This window comes from Medicago truncatula, unplaced genomic scaffold (assembly GCF_003473485.1).
Source record: "Medicago truncatula cultivar Jemalong A17 unplaced genomic scaffold, MtrunA17r5.0-ANR MtrunA17Chr0c01, whole genome shotgun sequence".
Taxonomy (NCBI): domain Eukaryota; kingdom Viridiplantae; phylum Streptophyta; class Magnoliopsida; order Fabales; family Fabaceae; genus Medicago; species Medicago truncatula.
Window position 1 is genome coordinate 1184832 of NW_024340360.1, and position 16633 is coordinate 1201464.

A 16633-nucleotide genomic window follows, 5' to 3' on the forward strand; every position below is an offset into this window, starting at 1 on the left:
AATGACTACATGATTGATTAAGATTGTTTGGAAACTTTCAATTTGTCTATGTCGTTAGTTTTGGAAATTATCAAGGTTGGCCGTTTGCCACTTGATACGGTATTGTCGGAAATGGTTCTTGTAAGTCAATAGGCTTATGATTTATTGAGATTATTCTTATATGACTAAGTGAAGTTGTATGAATGAATGATTAAATGTTGGATATGATGTTTATCATGGAATGTTGTATGTTCTCTTACTTAGGATGTAAGAAATGTTTGAAATGGTAAAACTATATGAGGTAGTTGATTTTGAATGACATTGTTGGTTTTTGATGATCATGTTGATGTGGTGATAATGAATCTTATGATTTGATTGTGTATGGACATGTTTTCTTGATAATGCAAATGTTGTGGAGATGATCAATATATTTGGAAGTTGTCCTCTATATTGTGGTGAAAATTGTGGATTGATGTCGCATTATTGAGTCCTTGTTACATGTCCATGCATCATAGTCGTGTTGAGATTTTATATGATGTTTTTGTTGCATGATCGGGCTCCGGCCTAGCAGAGATCATTTAGTGATCTAGTTTTGTGGACTTCGGTCTTGCAAAGATCCATTAGTGATCTAGATTGCGGGCTTCGGCCTTGCAGGGACCATTAATGGTCTAGATATAGGTGACGACCTTGAGGTGATATGGTACCACATGCATATATGTGTCGAACTAGGTTCACATCATGACATGAGTCTTATTGGTGAAATGTGATTGATGATTGTGCATAAATAATTGTGATTTGATGATTGTTCATGACACATATTATTGGTGATTAATTGATGTGAGATATTGAGATTAGATTGTAAATATATTTGTGATATTATTATTGGATTAAATGCATGATATTTAAATTGAATTATTCATGTTATTTGTTATGTGGATTATGATGATGTAATACTTACCCCTAGTGGTTTTGACCGCCTACCTGTCTGTATGGATGGGTAGACGTTGTGCAGGATTAGTTCCTTTGGTGAGTTCTTTTGCTTGGTGGATATCGTGAGCTATCTCTGGTATCGGTGTTAGTCGAGTTAGGTGGCTCTGATCTACGTGTCTGTTAGATTTGCCAAGATTTTATCTTTGGATTTCTATTTCATGTTGGAGATTTACCCATTGTTGGGATTTTGAGATTCATCTATGTTGATGTATTATTTGATTCATGACATGTATACTTCGAAGTATTCTGGTTTATATCCGCTGCGACTGTTGAGTTTATATGCATGCATGTTGAATTTGAATTTTGTATGATGATGTAGCATCTATTTCTTGAATAAATGCATTATTTGCATGTTTTATTGCTTTAATAAAAATAGGGTGTTACTAGGTAGGCCATCCCACTCGCCTTACTTCGCCACAAGCCTCGTCATCCAAAAGATGAGCATTAAAAAGAGCATACAAGCTGTCACTTTTTGTAAAACATACAAGATAAACAGCTCACTCTCAAACAAATAATTCAAACAGTATGAAAAAACCTCACACAATGAGTGATCAGATTCAAAACATTATACTTGAAAATAAATCACGCATTTTTAGACAAGTGTAATTGAGAATTAGCCTAAATTATATTGAGAAGGTGCTAAAACCACGAGGGCGCACAATGTCATTACAAGCATGGTTGTTAAAGAAAAAGATAAAAAATTACAAAGGCCTCATCAGGCTTGGGCTTCATCAACATGCCCATTATCTTCTTCTTCTTGACCGGGAGGCGGAGAGATCACCCCATCTTTTACATCACTGAGGGGATGAATTCCTTCAACGTTCAAGTTAATGCCTGGGTTCACACTCCTCTGCAACAGACCTCTTGCTCCTTTGATCCTCCTCGAGGGCAGTAACCTTAGTAGTTAGAGCTTCCCTCTCCTGCAACAACGCATTAGCTCGGACTTCATATTCCAGCGAAACGTTGTTCAAGGCAACAACCACCTCCAGGGCCTTCATCATAGCAATAGCCTCATCTACTATTGCGTTGCTCCGGCCAGCTGGACCAAGGTCTTGGATAATCCTCAACTCATAATCATCCAAGAAAATGGTAGAATGGAGACCACATTGGTCCGTCTCTGACCACACTTTCGGAAGCAGGAGGAAGTCTCCTCTCATAAAAACTGCATTCTGGCCGAGCCTATGTTCATCGCTCGCCCTAGCGAGTGATGCTCCTCGCCTCGCGAGGGATGAATGTAAATCGCTCGCCACGCGAGCCTTCCCCCTCGCCTCGCGAGTTACAAGTCGTAGCTCGCCACAGCGAGCGACCTTACTCGCCATCGCGAGCATGACCAGAGAGTATGTTGAATTTCGTAATTTGGACTTTTGAGTACCTTTAGATGTTCACTAAAGATTACAGGATGAATTAGAACAAGATTGAACCTGGAATAACCATTGTTGGAATTCTGGCTTGTACTCGCCATGGCGAGCAGATGCTCTCGCCTCGCAAGCACTTCCAGAACTGAGTGCATTTGAGAATGTTGAGACCTGAGTTGTTTGAATTGATTAGGAATGGAACTTTAGGTAGTAGTGAGACCTATTTAAGATGTTAACTGAAATCTGTGAGGCTGTTTGAACTGCTAAGTTGTTTGTAATGTGATTTAACGATTAAATGCATTACTTGAAATATTATTGAATGATTATGATGCTGTTGAAAAGAATTGCTGTTATGAAGTATAGTGTTGTTGTGATCTGATTATGCTTCTTTTGTTATTTAACCAAGTTGCATGAGTCATTATAAGATGAATAAGATGATGTTGAACTCCAAATTATTGGATGTATATTGAGATGTTGACTAAGATGTTGATTAAGATGATTGAGTCCATGCATTAGCATACATTTGTTGGGGGCTCATGCCCTGGAGCTTTGTCCTCACCACGATTTGAGCTTTGTCCTCACCACGATGCCTTGAAAGTATATTAATATTAAACTGTTGGGGGCTCCTGCCATGAATTGGTACCACATGCATATAAGAGGTTTAGGTTGCATTGTCGCATTGTCGAGTCAACTGATGTTATGTTATTTATGATGATTGAATGAAGTGATTACTTGATAATTTGTTATGAATGATGCTATGATGTTTAAGATGATTATGTTGAAGATGTTTATGTTGTTAATTTTGATTGTTGAATTATATTGATTAATATTATTGTTTTGTGAAATCTCACCCCTTCTGCTTGGAAATGTTGCTGTTCGTATGAGTAACTTGCAGGTGATCGAGCTTAGTGTGCAGTTTGCTGTCGTGAGTGGCCTTGCCTCACTGAGTCGTCTAGGTCGCTCTGATACGTAACGGGATGGGGTTTATGATATGCATGCTTCATTCTTTTACGTGTTCATTTATTGAAGTTTAACTGAAATTTTATGAGATGTTTATTGAGGCCTACGTGCTAAGACTTTATGATGATTTGAATTTAATTCCGCTGCTGTTTTGTTGACAAAGGATAAATTATTATTTATCTATGATTTAAGATTTTTAAGAATGTGATATCCCGTTATTTGATGATTACTCTGATTTATGTTTGAAATTTTTATATTGGGAAAACAGGGTGTTACAATTGGTATCAGAGCAGGTCGGTCCGTCCGGCCAATTAGAAGAGTCGTGTCGAGTCTTAGTAATATTTATATTACTATCTTATGTTGTTGTTACCTGTGATGTAGTATTTCAGAATGGCTGGAAGAAACGATGCTGCGATTGCTGCTGCACTAGAGACTGTAGCACAAGCTATTGGACATCAGCCTAATGCTGGAGTGAATGCTGAGACGAGGATGCTTGAGACCTTCATGAGGAATCATCCTCCGGTTTTCAAAGGAAGATACGACCCTGATGGAGCCCAGGCGTGGCTTAAGGAGATCGAGAGGATTTTCCATGTTATGCAGTGCACTGAGGTTCAGAAAGTGCGTTTTGGTACACAACAGCTGGCTGAGGAAGCTGATGATTGGTGGGTTAGCCTTCTACCTACCCTAGAGCAAGAGGGTGCTGCTGTGACTTGGGCTGTGTTCAGGAGGGAGTTCCTGAGAAGATACTTTCCGGAAGATGTTCGCGGGAAGAAAGAAATCGAGTTCCTTGAGCTGAATCAAGGAAACATGTTCGTGACTGAGTATGCTGCCACGTTTGTGGAGTTGGCAAAGTTCTATCCGCACTATGCTGCTGAGACTGCTGAGTTCTCAAAGTGCATCAAGTTCGAGAATGGTTTGCGACCTGATATGAAGAGGACACCAAAGCTCATTACAAGGTTGTGAATGAGCGGAAGACTAAGGGCCAGCAGAGTCGCCCTAAGCCCTATAGTGCCCCTGCTGATAAGGGAAAATAGAGAATGGTCGATGATAGGCGGCCTAAGAAGAAGGATGCTCCTGCGGAAATTGTCTATTTCAATTGTGGTGAGAAAGGCCACAAGAGCAATGTTTGTCCAGAGGAGGTGAAGAAATGTTTCCGGTGTGGCAAGAAGAGTCATACTTTAGCTGAATGCAAGCATGGTGATATTGTGTGTTTCGATTGCAAGGAAGAGGGTAATATTGGTTCCCAGTGCAAACAACCTAAGAAGGCGCCGACTACTGGTAGAGTTTTTGCTTTGACTGGTACTTAGACCGAGAATGAGGATCGTTTGATCAGAGGTACTTGCTGTATTAATAATACTCCTTTAGTTGCTATTATTGATATTGGTGCTACCCATGTTTTTATTGCTTTCGATTGTGCTTCTACTTTGGGTCTTGATTTGTCTGATATGAATGAAGAGATGGTTGTCGAAACTCCAGCTAAGGGTTCGGTGACTACTTCTCTCGTATGTTTGAGATGTCCTTTGTCTATGTTTGGTCGTGATTTCGAAATGGATTTAGTTTGTCTACCTTTGAGCGGTATGGATGTGATTCTGGGTATGAATTGGTTAGAGTACAACCATGTTCATATTAATTGTTTTAGCAAGTCGGTGCATTTCTCTTCCGTCGAAGAGGAAAGTGGTGCAGAGTTCTTATCTACCAAGCAGCTGAAGCAACTGGAACGCGATGGTATTTTGATGTTTTCTTTAATGGCTTCTTTATCTATCGAGAATCAAGCAGTGATTGATATGCTAAAAGTGGTATGTGATTTTCCTGAAGTTTTTCCAGATGAAATTCCTGATGTGCCTCCAGAGAGGGAAGTTGAGTTTTCTATTGATCTTGTTCCTGAAACGAAGCCGGTGTCGATGGCACCTTATCGGATGTCTGCTTCTGCGTTAGCTGAGTTGAAGAAACAGTTAGAAGATTTGCTTGAGAAGAAGTTTGTTAGACCAAGTGTTTTACCTTGGGGAGCGCCAATTTTGTTAGTAAAGAAGAAAGATGGGAGCATGAGATTGTGTATTGACTATCGACAGTTGAACAAAGTAACTATCGAGAATAGGTATCCACTTCCGAGAATAGATGATTTGATGGATCAGTTAGTGGGTGCACGTGTTTTCAGCAAGATTGATTTGAGATCAGGTTATCACCAGATTAAAGTAAAAGATGAAGATATGCAGAAGACAGCTTTCAGAACGCGTTATGGTCACTATGAATACAAAGTTATGCCTTTTGGTGTTACCAATGCACCTGGAGTATTTATGGAGTATATGAATCGCATCTTCCATGCATTTTTGGATCGGTTCGTGGTTGTTTTCATCGATGACATTTTGATTTACTCCAAGACTGAAGAAGAACATGCTGAGCATCTGAAGATTGTCTTGCAAGTGTTGAAAGAGAAGAAACTTTATGCTAAATTATCTAAGTGTGAGTTCTGGTTGAAAGAAGTGAGTTTTCTTGGCCATGTCATTTCTGGTGATGGTATTGCTGTAGATCCCTCAAAAGTTTAAGCGGTATCACAATGGGAGACTCCTAAGTCAGTTACAGAGATTAGAAGCTTCTTGGGTTTAGCTGGTTACTATAGAAGATTTATTGAACGATTTTCCAAGTTAGCACTTCCGCTAACGCAGTTGACTTGTAAAGGTAAAGCCTTTGTATGGGATGTTCAATGTGAGAACAATTTCAGTGAATTGAAGAAGCGACTGACGACAGCTCCGGTTTTGATTTTTCCGAAGTCCGATGAACCTTTTGTGGTATACTGTGATGCGTCCAAGTTGGGTTTAGGAGGTGCTTATGTAAGATGGTAAAGTGGTAGCTTATGCTTCAAGGCAGCTGAGAATTCATGAGAAGAATTACCCGACGCATGATTTGGAGTTGGCGGCTGTGGCCTTTGTATTGAAGATATGGAGACATTATTTGTATGGTTCGAGGTTTGAAGTGTTTAGTGATCACAAGAGCTTAAAGTATTTGTTCGATCAGAAAGAACTGAATATGAGGCAGCGAAGGTGGCTTGAATTGTTGAAAGATTATGACTTTGGTTTGAATTATCATCCAGGTAAATCTAATGTTGTTGCAGATGCCTTGAGTAGGAAGACATTGCATATGTCCGCTATGATGGTTAGAGAGTTCGAATTACTTGAACAGTTTAGAGATTTGAGTTTAGTTTGTGAATGGACACCTCAGAGTGTGAAAGTGGGAATGCTGAAGATTGATAGTGAATTTATGAAGAGTATTAAAGAGGCACAAAAAGTTGATGTCAAGTTTGTAGACTTGTTGGTTGCTAGTAATCAGACTGAAGATGGTGACTTTAAAGTCGATGACCATGGTGTGTTGAGATTCCGAGGTCGGATTTGCATTCGTGACGATGAAGAGATGAAGAAAATGATTCTTGAGGAGAGTCATAGAAGTAGCTTGAGTATTCACCCGGGAGCTACGAAGATGTATCATGATTTAAAGAAGATATTCTGGTGGTCTGGATTGAAACGCGATGTAGCACAATTTGTGTATTCTTGTTTAGTTTGTCATAAGTCGAAGATTGAACATCAGAAACCTGCTGGTATGATGGTATCTTTAGATGTGCCAGAGTGGAAATGGGATAGTATATCCATGGATTTTGTGACAAGTTTGCCGAATACTCCTAGAGGGAATGACGCAATTTGGGTGATTGTTGATAGATTGACGAAGTCAGCTCATTTTCTACCGATCAATATTAGTTTCCCTGTTGCCCAGTTGGCATATCTTTATATCAAGGAGATTGTGAAGTTGCATGGTGTATCAGATAGAGATCCAAGATTTACTTCTAGGTTTTGGAAAAGTTTGCAAGAGGCTTTGGGTTCTAAGTTGAGATTGAGTTCGGTGTATCATCCGCAGACAGATGGTCAGTCGGAGAGCAGGATTCAGTCGCTAGAGGATTTGTTGAGAGTTTGTGTTCTTGAGCAAGGTGGAACTTGGGATAGTCATCTTCCATTGATTGAGTTTACATACAATAATAGTTATCATTCTAGTATTGGAATGGCACCTTTTCAGGCTTTATATGGTCGGAGATGCAGAACTCCGTTGTGCTGGTTTGAGTTAGGAGAAAGAGTGGTCTTAAAACCAGAGATTGTTCAGCAAACTACTGAGAAAGTTAAAATGATTCAAGAGAAAATGAAAGCGTCGCAGAGTCGACAAAAGAGTTATCATGATAAGCGCAGGAAAGATCTTAAGTTTCAAGAAGGAGACCACGTGTTTTTGAGAGTCACTCTTGTGACTGGTGTTGGACGTGCTTTGAAGTCAATGAAGTTGACTCCGAGATTTATTGGTCCGTATCAGATATCGGAAAGAGTTGGAACGGTGGCGTATCGAGTGGGATTACCACCGCATCTTTCGAATTTGCATGACGTTTTCCATGTGTCGCAACTTCGGAAGTATGTTCCGGATCCATCTCATGTGATCCAGAGTGATGATGTGCAAGTTAGAGAAAACCTTACGGTAGAGACTTTACCGGTGAGGATTGATGATCGGAAAGTAAAGACGTTAAGAGGCAAGGAAATACCCCTTGTGAGAGTCGTTTGGGATGGAGCGACTGGTGAAAGCTTGACGTGGGAGCTTGAGAGTAAGATGCTGGAGTCTTATCCAGAGTTGTTTGCTTGAGGTAAATTTTCGAGGACGAAAATCTTTTAAGTTGGGGAGAGTTGTAACGCCCACTTTTAATTAATTAATTATTTAATCGAGTTTAGACGAGTTATATTATATTTATATAATATATGTGTGAATTTTTTATGATTTATGACGATTTATATGATTTAGATGATTTTGATGAGTTATGAGTTTTGATGATTTTATGAGATATGAGACTTATTTTATTGTTTAATAAAATAAGATTTAAAAATAAAATAAAATATTTAGTTGAGGGTTGTTTTGAGATTTTAGAGAGTTTTGGGGGAGAAAGTGAAATAAGATAAGATATTAAGAGGAGTTATAAAAGAATAGACCTAGGTTTTAGAAAACGTTTTATACGTACGACTGTTTTGGAGAAAAAGCCATAGAAGGGAGAAGACCAAGAGAGAGCTGCGATTTCTGCAAAACAAGGTAAGGGTGAGACTAATGATTCATTAATATTAATCCTTATAATTCTGATGATCAATTAACAAAGTTAGGATTGAATTAGAAAAGTTTTGAAATTAGGGTTAAGAGGAGAATTTGATGATCCAAAGATGTTAGGTTGTTAATTTGATGTAGAAACCGTCCTTTGACCTTAGATTATGTTTAGAATGAATTCTGGAATTGAAATTAGGCTTAGAACCAAGTGATATCATGAATTTTTCATAAAAACTGCATTCTGCCCGAGCCTATGTTCATCGCTCGCCCTAGCGAGTGATGATCCTCACCTCGCGAGTGATGAATGTTCATCACTCGCCACGCGAGCCTTTCCCCTCGCCTCGCGAGTTACAAGTCGTAGCTCGCCACAGCGAGCAACCTTACTCGCCATAGCGAGCATGACCAGAGAGCATATTGAATTTCGTAATTTGGACTTTTGAGTTGAACCTTAGATGCTTTTGAGTACCTTTAGATGTTCACTAAAGATTAGAGGATGAATTAGAACAAGATTGAACCTGGAATAACCATTGTTGGAATTCTGGCTTGTACTCGCCATGGCGAGCAGATGCTCTCGCCTCGCGAGCACTTCTAGAACTGCGTGCATTTGAGAATGTTGAGACCTGAGTTGTTTGAATTGATTAGGAATGGAACTTTAGGTAGTAGTGAGACCTATTTAAGATGTTAACTGAAATCTGTGAGGCTGTTTGAACTGCTAAGTTGTTTGTAAGGTGATTTAACGATTAAATGCATTACTTGAAATATTATTGAATGATTATGATGTTGTTGAAAAGAATTGCTGTTATGAAGTATAATGTTGTTGTGATCTGATTATGCTGCTTTTGTTATTTAACCAAGTTGCATGAGTCATTATAAGATGAATAAGATAATGTTGAACTCCAAATTATTGGATGTATATTGAGATGTTGATTAAGATGTTGATTAAGATGATTGAGTCCATGCATTAGCATACATTTGTTGGGGGCTCATGCCCTAGAGCTTTGTCCTCACCACGATTTGAGCTTTGTCCTCACCACGATGCCTTGAAAGTATATTAATACTAAACTGTTGGGGGCTCATGCCCAGAATTGGTACCACATGCATATATGAGGTTTAGGTTGCATTGTAGCATTGTCGAGTCAACTGATGTTATGTTATTTGTGATGATTGAATGAAGTGATTACTTGATAATTTGTTATCAATGATGCTATGATGTTTAAGATGATTATGTTGAAGATGTTTATGTTGTTAATTATGATTGTTGAATTATATTGATTAATATTATTGTTTTGTGAAATCTCACCCCTTCTGCTTGGAAATGTTGCTGTTCGTATGAGTAACTTGCAGGTGATCGAGCTTAGTGTGTTGTTTGCTGTCGTGAGTGGCGTTGCCTCACTAAGTCGTCTAGGTCGCTCTGATACGTAACGAGATGGGGTTTATGATATGCATGCTTCATTCTTTTACGTGTTCATTTATTGAAGTTTAACTGAAATTTTATGAGATGTTTATTGAGGCCTACGTGCCAAGACTTTATGATGATTTGAATTTAATTCCGCTGCTGTTTTGTTGACAAAGGATAAATTATTATTTATCTATGATTTAAGATTTTTAAGAATGCGATATCCCGTTATTTGATGATTACTCTCATTTATGTTTGAAATTTTTATATTGGGAAAACGGGGTGTTACATTCAAGTCGATGCCTGGGTTCACCACCTTTAGCTGAGCCACCGCCCGATCAAACCCTACCTTGACGGCGTCAACCAAGCTTCCTTCCAGCTCACCAATCCTGTCCACAAGGTCAGCACGCCGTAGGACAACAAGGTCTTCTGCCTCATCCTCTCCAAGGAGGTCCACCTTCTTCAGAGCTGCATTAAGGACACCTTCTCCTCAGCCAGATTCCGTGAAGAGTCAGTTGCTTGCTCAAGAGCAGTCTGAGCATCCGCCAATTGCTTCTCTAGAACAGCGAATTGGCGATCACGCTCCTCTGCAACAGACCTCTTGCTCCTTTGATCCTCCTCGAGGGCAGCAGCCTTAGTAGTTAGAGCTTCTCTCTCCTGCACCAACGCATTAGCTCGGAATTCATATTCCAGCGAAACGTTGTTCAAGGCAGCAGCCACCTACAGGGCCTTCATCGCAGCAATAGCCCCATCTACTATTGCGTTGCTCCGACCAGCTGGACCAAGGTCTTGGATAATCCTCAACTCATAATCATCCAAGAAAATGGTAGAGTGGGGACCACATTGGTCCGTCTCTGACCACACTTTCGGAAGCGGGAGGAAGTCTCCTCTCTCGGAACGAACAGGAACTGCTCTGATGGGCGTGACCAACTGCTTAAAAGGCGTTCCCACCTTTTGCTTCTTTGGGGACTCCTGCACCGGCCCATCAAAAAGACCCGCATCCTCCAGGTCCACCACTGGGCTTGAGGACGAGCCAGCTCCAAAGCCGACAACAAAATGCTCCAAAGATTAGACATTCTTCCGGCGCTTCTTGGCAGAGACCTTCTTATGGGCTGCGTTCACAAGGGCCCCCAGGTCTTTCATCTTTTCTGCAAAACAAAGAAAGAAACCATCAGATCTGAGAAATAGAAAATAAAAGAAAAATACTCTAGTAAGGAAGAAAAGAGGTAAACTACCAAGGCAACCTTCAGGATTTCCTGACGTCAACAACTCGTGGGTATTGATGAGGCGGCGCTCTGTTACTGGGGTCCCGTCCGCACTCATCAATGGGTTTCCCCGTTTGTCAGTTTTAACCCTCCGCAGAAGAGACTGAACAAACGCACAAAGTCGTAGGCGTATATCTATCTCCTCTTCCGAGAGGCTAGTGGTGGACCGACCAAAGTCCTTTGGTTCATAGCAAAAATGGTCTTGAGACCAGCATAAAGAAAAGAAGGGACGGCGTCCCTGAACACCATCCCTCACTCCCTCCAACAGAGAGTCTAAAGCAGTTGCACTCCTCAGATGAACCAGGAAGAAACGTTCTTTGAAGCTTTGCACCTTCCCAGCAAATACCTCGAACATCTTCTGGGTTAGGCGGAAAGAAACCCAATCCGTACCTCCTTTTACGGTGAAGAAGGAGAAGAAAACGTTTTTGGACACAAGGAGATGGAGGTAGTCACACATCAACTCAAAAGCCCTCATGAAGGCATAGGAGTTTGGATGAATCTGCGAAGGGGACAACTTGGTCCAGCGGAGCATCTCTCGTTGAAACTCGGAGAAAGGGAGCCGAAAACCCATGTCTTTAAAAACCACTTCATACATGGGAAAGACATGGTTCCCATACTCCGAACACACCCGATCAGAGGTGCTCGGAAGCAACAACTCCCAATCGTCCACCCTACCGATGGATCCGAAGGGGATTTCCCCCACACCGTCGCCTGCTAAAATAGACTCCGTTTCTTGAGGTTCCTCCCTGAACTTAAAGGATTCTGGCGTAGAGAGTTGAAGGTCCGGAAAACACCTCGTCGAAAAAATGAACTTTGGAGGAAAAATCTCTAACTCTTTGAGAAAACGAAACGCAGTAATACTCCAAACAACGTTTGAACTATTTATACTCGTTTCATAAAACCCCCAAAGGTCACGTGGCGTTATCCGATACAACCCTTCATATGCAACTCTCCCTGCCAACGACACGTCAACGACCTTGATCAAATCAAACCATTCATCAAACAGTCCTGATCCTTCAAAGTCGTTCCCCAAACGTCAAGATCAAATCAACGGTGGTGATGACACCTTGGAAGCACAAACCAAGAACACCTTGCAGGATATACCAATTATCCTCTCATCAATATGTGAGTTAATAGGCTCAAATGTATCATGATCAGGCTTTTTCTAGTGTTTAGTGGATGGTGAAAGGACTTTGTTTAAAGTTGTGTAGATTATTTCTAGAGGGACATTATCAAAATCTGAGGAAGTTGATATAGATGTTGAAAGTGAAGTTGTACTAGATTCTATATTTATAATTTCAGCAGAGTGAGGAGAATCAGGATTACCTCTTAATGCTTCTGAACTAGTAGCACCAATCTTCTGAGCTTTTTCAGTAGACTTCTCTAAACCATCAACAATCATCAACAAACTTTCAGCTTCTGAAGTCACCAACTCTTAATACTTCTTCAGCAGCATTTACCACTTTTTGTGCACTAACACCAATATCTTCCCTTGCTATGCTTGAAACAGGAACTTCAATTGCCTTTGCAAGTTCCCTGGCCTTTGCAAGTGCAGCTGCATCTTCAACCTTCTTCTTCTCCAATTCTCTTGTAACTAACTCAGTAGCAGCTGCAATCTGGTCTTCTTCTTCCATCACATAGTCTGCCACCTTCAGTTTCCTGATATCATGTTTTCTCTTCTTCTTTGGAATTGAAGGTTGATCAGAAACAAATTGTGAAGTTGCCGCTGACTTCCCACTTCTGGTTCTCTTGGGTAAGATCTTATCAGCCTCAAGATCTTCAACATCTTCTTGTATAGTTGGTATAGAAGGCCAACTATGTTCTCCTGAACTACAGCTCTTTCCTTCCTGGCTTTCTTGACAGGTTGTTCAGGAGCATTATCCATATACTCTTCTTTGGTGAGTGCTTTCCTTTTGGTCTTTCTGCTCTTTGCTATTGGCAAGGCACCACCATACATGTTTTCAGGAACATCTTCAAGCCTTATCTTCTTACCAGTTGTTGCAAAGTGATCTTTGATGTAGTTCATATGAACATCAAGAGGATCTTGTTTGCAGATTGGAGGAAAATCTTCCAACAAATTGGATACAACATGATGGGATAAAACCACAAGTAAACAGTTCTATCGAAGTACTAAAAAGAGAGTATCGTTCAGACAGGGAGTTATTTAATTTAATTAACTTTAATTGATGATTAGAAAGAGTTTAATTTGCAAAGTTGGGGTTTTTTAACGATTGAAATTAATAATAAAAGGGAGCCTTGGGATTATTGGTCCGTCATGGCGACAAATCTTTCACAAACCAAACCATTAAACCTAAAACCTCATGTTAGACCTAATTTCTAAGGACAAGTTTCACTTTAGCCTATCACATCTCCTTTCGGTCTTAGTGAGTGTGTTCCTCTAGCAACCACACCTATTCTCATGGTTGATTGCTATTAGAATCCTTGAAGTTCAAAACTTTATATGTCCCAAGGTTTACTATACTATTCTCATGTTTCGCAATCCTTGTCCAAATTCACTTGTTCGAATATCAAAACTCCACTCTCGTTTTATGAATTGATATTTGAGATGATGGATTAACAATTATCAAACCCTCCACTTTCGCTTCCATAGTTTGATAATGGTTAATTCATGTTAAAACGGTGAATTTAGATTAGAAACTAGGGTTACATAAGATTAGCGTTTAAGGCTTGGTTTGATTAGGATTATGTCATTAGACTTATCCAACAATCCCAAGACAAGAGAAGTTTACTCACTCATGTTCATCGTAGACATAGAGAAGAAGAGGAAAAGCATAAAAGTAAATAACAAGAAAGTAAAGGAAAAGAAAAGAACTTTTATTAAGAAAGACAATTGTCACTTATTGAATTCCAAGAATAAGAGATGAATATTTGTGATGGCTAGCTACTCTATTTATAGTCTTATTGTCGACTTGAAACCTAAGCAACTATTCACTAGAATGTTCCACAAGAAACCACGGGCTTTTCGGTCAAAACAGGCAGCTAGATCATGAAGCAAAAGCAGCAAAGGAGACTCTAAGGGGTGGCACGGCCCGTGCCAAGCTTCTAACTTGGGGAAACTTATTTTTGTCTTCAATCTTTCATATTTTCAACCCGAATCAGATCCTAATCCTCTTTCTTTTGCTCCAAGACTTAATCCATAAAATATTCATTCCTGAAATATAATAATATGCAATTTAAGTAGAATAGTTCTAAAAGGAAATAATATTTAAATGAAATAAACTTAAATCTAAATAAAACGAAACTAAATATTATACTAAAACGACTAATTATTGACTCATCACAACATCATATTCCTTCAAGTCTGTGCTGAGCTTTGTATAAGCATTCTTCCCAATTAGATTCATATTCCTGAGAGTTTTCCCATTGATGAATTTGCCTGTTTCAGTATCAAGCTGTTCATCAGAGAAAAAGTTGACCTCCTGAAGTGCTTTCAGAATCCCAACTTGATGAAGGATCTCTGAAATAAGCCTTCCATAGGGAACCCAACATTTGTTGTGTTCTTGACTCTCCCTAAGCTCTTTCATTATGTGCTTGAATATGTACCTGGGCACATTTGCTTTTGCCTTCGTGATGAAGTAATGAAGAAATATTTTTTGCTCCAAGGAGGGTTGGTCACTACCACCACCTTTTGGTAGGAGATTTTCATTCTGAATTTTCAGGAGCATCTTATTCTCCATGCTCAAATAAAAGTAAGCACCCTTCTTTGTGTTGTTGAACATGGACTGGTTGACCACCTCATTCCAAGGACTGGTCTTGCTGTTACCTATACCGTCCTTGTAACTTCCATCTGATGCTCTCCTAAGAACAAAAGCGATAGCTTCTTGAGAGATGAAAATAGGGATGCCCATGATGCTTGACCTGATCTCTGTAACTGTGAAGGGTTCCAATCCCATATCTGCTATTGATTTTCTCTTTATAGTAGGATCAATCAGGATTTTATCTGCTTCTTCCACCTTAGCAGCTTTATTGTCATAAACATGTGCTCTAACCCATAAATTCCTAACAATAGTCTTGTAAGTTGGACCATTCAGCAATTTGAAGTATTCCATGAGACCTTGAAATTCGTAGTAGCTTCTGATGTCACAGCCATGATGTGCTAATGAAGTAAAATATAATGGATTCTCAGTTTGAATTTTAAGATCCCATTCTTCAAACTTCATAGTCCTCCCTTTGATTTCATACACAAGAGCTTCTTGCATGCTTGTTGATGTTTCTAGAACTGAACTTGATGATGCCATTGATGAGTATGAAGATTTAGGGTTCTAGGGATTTGAATGAGGAAGTTGTGTTTTACTTCGCAGTGAATCAGTTGAGAAGAGAAAGTGTAGGTTGTGAATTGAGTAGTGTGTGTTTTGTCTAAGTGTTTTGAGTAAAAACGTTTGCAATTCAGAAAAGGGACAAACAAACACAACATTAATGACATAGGGGGCGCGAGATAGTACATTCAAAGCTTAAAATCATCATTGCCCTCTTACGTTACACTAATACACATAAGCCACGTAAGAAGCTTTTCAGAGTAACTGCTAGGTTAGTGGGACAGGTGTTACTCAAAAGTAACTTCTGTAACACCTCGTTATCCCAAAGCAATTAAATATTAAATAATACATCAGAGTATATCCCAAACGGGCATGTCACACTACTTTTTAAAATTTCTTAAATAGAATATAAAACTATTTAATGAACAATAAACTTTAACAGTTTCACCAAAACCTTCCAGCGAAATATTTTTCACTAAAAACAACAACAAACATCAACTGTTTAATTCTCCATAAAAATATTGGCATGAAAGCCTCATCAAAGTAATTCAAACAACAATAAGGGCTACATCAGCATGTTCCAAAAATTGATACATAGGAATGAAATAAACAAGTAAATCTCATCCCGTACGTATCAGAACCCTAGACATTGAGCCACCACCTACTATTCCGGATCACCTGCAAGTTACCCATAGGAAGGGCAATATTTTCAAGCAGAAGGGGTGAGATTCACAACAATAAATATAGATATAAAATTCATCAATTGAATCTAACACCCTAACATAATAATAGTTATTCAATATAAATATATATTTCATAATCAACACATCAACAATAATGGTATTTACAACCAACAACAATGACTCATGCAACTACTCGACAACACCGCTAACACTCCTCGACAATGCAACAATGCACATGCATGTGGTACCAATTTACAGGGCAGAAGCCCTCACCGGATATTGAATGGTTAAAGCATTCATCAGGGCATAAGCCCTCACCGCTTTGAACAATTAAAGTGTTCCAGGACATGAGTCCTCCCGCTTTGAACGACAAGGTGTTCCAGGGCAAGAGCCCTCCCGCTTTATATGCTTATGCAATGGACTCTACTTGTGTATATCTACATAAAACTCAACAATGCATATATATATATATATATATATATATATATGACTTACAACTCCGCAATTCAATAACATGTATGATTTATTTAAATATAAACATACATCACAGTCATCAACAATTCATCATAAGTAATCCAACAATCCCAGAAAATATACAATTAATCATATCATGCTC